Source organism: Chelonoidis abingdonii, chromosome 5 (genome assembly GCF_003597395.2).
Source record: "Chelonoidis abingdonii isolate Lonesome George chromosome 5, CheloAbing_2.0, whole genome shotgun sequence".
NCBI classification, from domain to species: domain Eukaryota; kingdom Metazoa; phylum Chordata; order Testudines; family Testudinidae; genus Chelonoidis; species Chelonoidis abingdonii.
In genome coordinates this window covers 100,575,679-100,583,074 of record NC_133773.1, presented here as the reverse complement: position 1 = coordinate 100,583,074, position 7,396 = coordinate 100,575,679, and positions in this window count along the sequence as shown.

Here is a 7,396-nt window from a genome sequence, read left to right as displayed (position 1 = left end):
AACAAAGGATAGCTCTACCTCATGTAACGGAGCTGTATCAAATCAAAAATGAACACTTACTAGAGCTCCCCTTTCCTGCATCATGCACAGCAGAGCCAGAGAGTTAGGACTGGCTTGAACCTACCTAGGTCAAGATGTCCTGGCTTGCCATACTACAGGATGACCATGTTGCCTGTCCGACCTCATCCTCCAACTCAACTTTCTGATCCACCACTTTATCCTTAGGGTTGAGTCTCTTGGCAGCAGAGGTGGGGTCACTGCAGAAGATGGCATCCAGCTCCTTGTAGCAGCGACAGGTCCTCAGCACAGCACCAGAGTGATGGTTTCCCTCCCTTGTCTTTAGCATGCCTGCCTCAGCTCCTTTGTTTTTGCACAGTACTGATGCAAGTCCAATTTGTGACCTTTCTCCAACATGCCACAATAAATCTGCCCATAGGTACAAAGTTCCTATGGCTGGAATGGAGCTGGAACTACATAGCCTCATTTCCCCACAGACTCAACAACTCCAGCATGCTCCAAGCAGAAGAGCATGTGCGGCACAGCACTGCCATGGTCAGCTGGGAAGATAAGATATGAGCAGTCCACACTGAGCAAACAGGAAGTGGAATTTCAAAAATTCCTTTAAAGCAGGAGGGGCAGATGCCTGTCTGCTACTTTGCAGCCAGGTAGAGTTCAAACTGCTGACCAGAGAGTCAGGATGGGAATTGTGGGCAGGGCCGGTGCAACCATTTAGGCCACCTAAGTGGTCGCCTAGGGTGCTAGGATTTGGGGGGCAGCATTTTCTTCCGGCTGCCACGGTCACTGCTAATTTTCGGCCGCCCCAGTCACTGCTGGCATTTAGACGGAGGGAGTTGGGACAGGGAAGGGCCACCTGCAGCAAATAAGGCGGGGGTGCGGCGTGCAGCAACAGTGTGCTTGGGGAGGAGTCAGGGCAGGGGTGAGCTGCTTCACTTCTCCTGCATCCCAGACTTGCAGCGCCAATCAGCTTAGGCGCTGCAAGTCTGGGAGGTGGGAGAAGTGAAGCAGCAATGGCATGCTTGGGGTGGAGGCGGAGCAAGGGTGGGTGCGGGTGCCTCAGGGCAGAGGGTGGGGAGCTGCCTTGGAGGGGAGCGCCTCAGGACAGGGTCTCGGGGATGGAGGAGAACGCAAGGTGGAAGTTTCGCCTAGGGCACGAAACATCCTTGCACCAGCCCTGATTGTGGGACACCTGCTGGATGCCATTTATAGCAACAAATCCAAGCAGCGTCTATATACAGACACTGTCAATTTGTTGCAAAAAGCTCTACGCCTCTCAAAGGTGGTTTTATTTTGTTGGCAGGAGTATTGTGTGTGTGCACCTCCAGGTTTCATCAACAAAACAGTGACTTGACAAAACTAGTGTAGACAAGACCAAACTATCACTCTTGCATCCTTTAGTAAGCATGCACAAGAATGATTTGGAGATAGTCCCAGGGTTAGCCTACATTAGACACTCTACACTGGCACAGCTCCACTAGTGTAGTCATCTGGTGAAGGTGCTCTATGCCAAACAGGAGAGAGCTCTCTAGTTGGCATAATAAACCCACCTTCGCTATGTTGGCAGGAGAAGCACACTAGTATTTACTTTGGCATAACTTACATTCCTCAGGGGTGTGAATAAGCCATCCCCCTAAGCAACACAAGTTACACTAATGTAAGTAGTAGCACAGACCTGACCCTAGTGAGAAATCTGTCACCAAGTGTGAACAAGTTACACTCAAATAAAGGGTGAGCCAGAGAGAGGGTAGGAGCAAGACAGACAATTCACATTGCCACGGGTGCCAGGTTTCTATAACTTTTGCTGGTGCCCAGCATGGGTCCAAGTCCCACCCCCACCCCCCCCGGGAGCGAGCCCATGTCTCTGGGAAGGGCTAGGTGGACAGAGGTAAGGGGGCTGAGGCTGGGGCCACAGCTGGGGATGTGTGGGGGCAGGGGACCAGGCCTGGCTGGCAGCAGAGCCCCAAACATTGGTGGAGCTGGGCCCACGTTCCTGAATATTGGTGGAGCATGGGCACTATGGGCCTATATAACTTGCCGCCTATGCACATTGCCATGACAAAAGTAAAGTCTCCAAAATATATATATGTAATACAACTATGGCTAAATCATACCATCAGATTAATGTAGCCCATTTCTTAAGTTATTTGCAGTAGTATTAATAAATCTACATAGGACTAGGGCTGCAAAGGAGTCAATGCTCAGTCCTGGAGACAAGGACTAAAGTATCCCACCCTGAAGGGTAAACCAAAAAACATATGAAGTCAGGAAAGCAGGCTTTAGATAATTGCTCTGACCAAAGGAATAAGATACATCCTTAGAAGGTCAGATGGAACTTGAGTCATCCACACTAGAGACAGCAGTCAGTTTTGTAAAACAAGTGGCTTCTTTAGGGAAAGACAACAACTATTTGATCTCATGGAATGGAAAACAGCAACCAAGAATTTGAGGAAGAGAAAAGCCTAGTTATAGACTCTCTTTTTGGACCTAACCGCAGACCCTATAAAAAAATTTATACAGTGGTATTTTGATGACTGTTTTGAGTAAAGGTTTTTCCCAAACACCTCCTGGAAATGTCCTATTTATAATCACTTGCAATGACACCTGCACAGCACTAAAAAAAGTGTGGTATGACCAAATTCAGAGGTAACAGTAGCATTACATGTTAATCAGGTGAAACAAGTGTATGCTGGTGTAATTTACACAGCATTGTATTGAAGAGAAGCAATTAATAGGAGGCAGTTCAGTGGAGTAGGTGTTCTTGTTTGAAAGAGTCACTGATGACCTTCTGCAAATGTGAATAGTAGTGCTAGATGTCAGTACATCTCTGATTTTGGCTTCTCAGCTCCAGCATACACTGTAGATTTAGTAGGGTACCTGACACCTATATCATTACCTACAATGCTCTGTACATTGACTCCAAGCAAGGGCAGCTCCAGGCCCCAGCACATCAAGTGTGTGCTTGGGCAGCAAGCCGCAGGGGGCGCTCTGCCAGTGCCGCAAGGGCGGCAGGCAAGCTGCCTGCCCTCTGTGGCTTGCCTGTGGAAGGTCTGCTGGTCCCGCGGCTTCGGCAGACCTCCCGGAGGCATGCCTGCAGAGGGTCTGCCAAAGCCGCGAGATCAGCGGACCCTCCGCAGGCACGCCTGCGGGAGGCAGCCTGCCTGCCCTGCTTGGGGTGGCAGAATTCCTAGAGCTGCCCCTGACTCCAGGGCACCAACCTAACCATACATTTGTCTGGGTAAGCAGGTTCTAAAGTACTAAGCTTCCTTTACCTAGATCTGAAGCCATTAATGCATATCAAGAGTCAGGCAGGCATTGTGCCTGCTCAAGGGTTGTATTCAAGCTGAAAAGATCTAAATCACTATCAATGACCAAACATTATTTGAAATATAAATATATATATAAATATATATATATTATTATTTGAAATATATTATATATATATTATTATTTGAAATATATATATATATATATACACACACACACACACACACACGTTTCATATATCCCCTCATATTATATTATTATATATATATATATTAATTATATATATATATACTATATATAATTAATATGAGGGGATATATGAACGTATGAGGGACTGTGGGCATGGACAAAAGACCTACTTCCACACTTACTGGAGAAACAGCTAGTTACCCAACGCTTCAACATAGTAAAGAGGAAGCTGCTCTCACAGCTTGAGATATGACCAACTCCACATTACATCCAGATCAAGAAGACTTGGCAAGTGGGATGTGCGGTCCACTGCTGAAACTTTATGCACCCCCTCCATTGCAGAGCACAGCAGCTGATATGAGCATAAGATCATGGAAAAACTAGCTTAGGTCCAATTCCAGACCGATACCAAGGGCCTCAGTGGAGAAGTACCATCAGATAGTATGTTAGAAGATGCCAATAGACCCTCATCACAATCCTACACCACATAACTCAAAACCAATGAACTGGTATACGCTACGCCTCTGTAATCCTGGAGATGCTTGGCTACACGATCAAGAAGAACAACAGTATGTACCCACCTGGAAAATGAGGGTTGGAGGATAGATTCAAGCGACTTGGAGAGAAGTTAGTCAGCTGTGGAAACTACAGAAAGGTGTTAGAGATTAAGGATAAGACTTTGACTGAAAAAATACAAGGGCCTGACTCCATCTGAAGCCCTAGGATGCTAAACAAAGGCCACTAGCACTGGGCTTACAGGTAAGGGAGATACACTAGAGAAGCAGAGGCCAAAAAGTAAATGCCCTGTTCTTCCAAGAACTCCAAGGTGTACTCCCAACTGCAGTGCAACAAGACAATAAAGCAGAGCCACCAGCAGCAGAAACTGAACATACTGGAAGAACATATGGGAGAAAGAAGAAGACTCATAACACCAGTGCAAAGTGGCTCAGGACCTGAGAACAGAGCACAGCAATCTCCCAGAACAGAACCAGTCACCATCACAGTAGAAGACATCCAGCAGCGGGTCAAAACATGCAGGGCACCTGGACAGACATGATCCACACCTACTGGCTAAAGAAATTAACAGCAGTGCATAACGATGTATGAGAACCAGCTGCTAGCAGCAGGCCTCCCACCCAAACTGGCTAACACAAGGAAGGACAGTGCTGATCATGAAAGACCCCTGCAAGGGACCGGCCAACTACGGCCATAACCTGCCTCCCACAACATGGAAAGTCTATATCAGGCATCATGCTGCAAGCTACGGACCACATGGGCCAGTACATGAGCCACAGCTCAGAAGGGCATTGGAACAACACCAGAGGCTCAAAACACAGGTTGCTCATAGATAGAGCAGTCGCCCAAGACTCAAGTCTAGAAGACCAATCTGAGCACAGCCTGGATTGACTATAGGAAAGCCTATGACTCAATGCCGCACACGTGGATCTGTGAATGTCTGGCGCTATACAAAGTAAAGGACACTAAGGACCTTCCTCAAGAATCAATGGGACTATGGAAGACAACACTAGAAGTCAACTCAAGGCAGCTTGCACAAGTGGCCATCAAGTGCGGAATATACCAAGGTGATGCACGTCCCCGCTGCTGTTCTGCATAGGCTAAACACCCCTCAGCCAGATAATCACAAGGACTGGATACGGGTACAGGTTCAGGAGTGGAACTACCATCAGCACTCTCTACATGGATGACATCAAGCTGTATTGCTAAGAATAACGCAGACATCGACTCGCTAATCCTGACCGCGATCTACAGTGAGGATATCGGGATGTCATCGGACTGGAGAAGTGTGGCCGGATGGTAGTGAAGAGAGGAAGGTAGTCAAGACTGATGGGGTGGGAACTACCAGCGGGCCACATAGCAGACATACAGACCAGCTACAAGTACCTTGGCATCCCGCAGTCACATGGAAACCACGATGAGGAAGCAAGGAAGACAGCAACATCAAGTATTCACCAAAGGATAGACAGGTCCTGAAGAGCCAGCTCAGTGGGAAGAACAAGATCCACGCCGATCACGGATACGCCTGCCGTCATTCAGATCCACCTGCCGGTATAGTGAGCTGGCCAAAGAGGACATGGAGGCTGCCGATGTGAAACCGGAAGCTCTCACAATGCACGGAGGTTTCCACCCAAGTCCAACACCCAGAGACTGTATACCAGCCGGAAAGAAGCGCGGCGGCTTGCTGAGGCGTCAAGGCCACTATCCTGGATGAAACCCGGAACATCCAGGAGTACATCAGTAAGATGGCCCCCAGATGAGCTGCTGAGAGAATGCCTGAGGCAGCAGCAGACATGGGAGGAAGACCAAGCAGAAGAAGTGCCATGGCAAGACAAGACCCTTCATGGGATGTCCATCAACAGATAGCTGAGGTGGCTGACATTGGGAAATCCTACCAGTGGCTGGAAAGGGCTGGACTAAAAGACAGCACTGAGGCACTGATCATAAGCAGCACAGGAACAGGCACTGAGCACCAGATCCATTGAAGCAGGGGTCTACACACTAGAGAGGACCCAGGTGCAGACTGTGCAGAGAGGCCTACAGAGACAGTCCAACACATAGTGCAGATGTAGATGCAGGCAGGAACAGCATACACTGAACGGCACAACCAAGTGGCTGGCATTGTGTACAGGAACATCTGCACAGCGTATGGCTAGACCCTCCCAAGACCAGATGGGAGATTTCCGCAGAAGGTTGTGGAGAATAGCAGGGCTAAGATTCTGTGGGACTTCCAGATCCAGACGAACAGGCAGGTACTGGCCAATCAACCAGACATCGTGGTAATAGACAAGGAGCAGAAGACAGCGGTGGTGATAGATATAGCAGTGCCAAGTGACAGCAAACTCAGGAAGAAGAATATGAGAAGCTGGAGAAGTACCAGGGCCTGAAAAGAGGAACTAGAGAGGATGTGGAAGTGAAGGCCAAAGTGGTCCAGTGGGGTAGGAGCCCTCGGGCTGTGACTCCTAAGCTGGGTGAGTGGCTCCAACAGATCCCAGGAACACATCAGAGCTCTCTGTCCAGAGAGTGCAGTGCTAGGAACAGCTAAGATACTGCGCAGAACCCTCAAACTCCCAGGCCTCTGGTAGAGGACCCGAGGTTGAGGAAGACACATACCACCCATAGGGGTGAGAGGGGAATTTTTTTTATATGTTACTGAGCACCCTTTGAAGGAGGTCCAGAGATAAATACCAGAGCTGTCAAGAGATTAATTGCACTGTTAAACAATAGAATGCCACCTAAATATTTTTGGATATTTTCTACACTTTCAAGTATATTGATTTCTATTACAACACAGAATACAAAGTGTACAGTGGTCACTATTTTTATTACAAATATTTACATTGTACAAATGATAAAAATAGTATTTCAATTCCTCATACAAGATGTGACTGGGAGTTGCAATTTACACAAAACAAGTCTTGGCCTCCCTTCCACCCTCCGAAAGATTTAAAAAAAAAATTGATGAAGCACACTTCAAAAAAAAAAATCAGGACATATGAAATTCTTTCAATAGGGGTGGGGAGTTGGTGGTTAAGGTTTTTTTGGATAGACCCAAGAGCAACACCAAATAGGATCAGACGCTTTTCCTCCTCTGTGCAAACACTTGCCTGCTGTTCCTACTTCAGTTTTGCTGTTACTATTGCTATCAAATATCCTCTTGCAAAGCCTGGGGAAGAACATGCATGTGACAGACACCCTGAGCAGTGCATGAGTGTGATGCAACTGGCCAGTTAGAAAAAGTCATTCTTCTGTTTATGAAGTTTGATGTCAAATGCACAAAGTAAACAAACTGGACACAAAGTGTTGCTCTCATTTTGGTTTTAATCATTTTAGGGACTACAAGATGAGGTTTAAAAAGCAAATGTGTGATTTTTACTTTACGTCCATCTAATCACTTCTGCTTATAGAA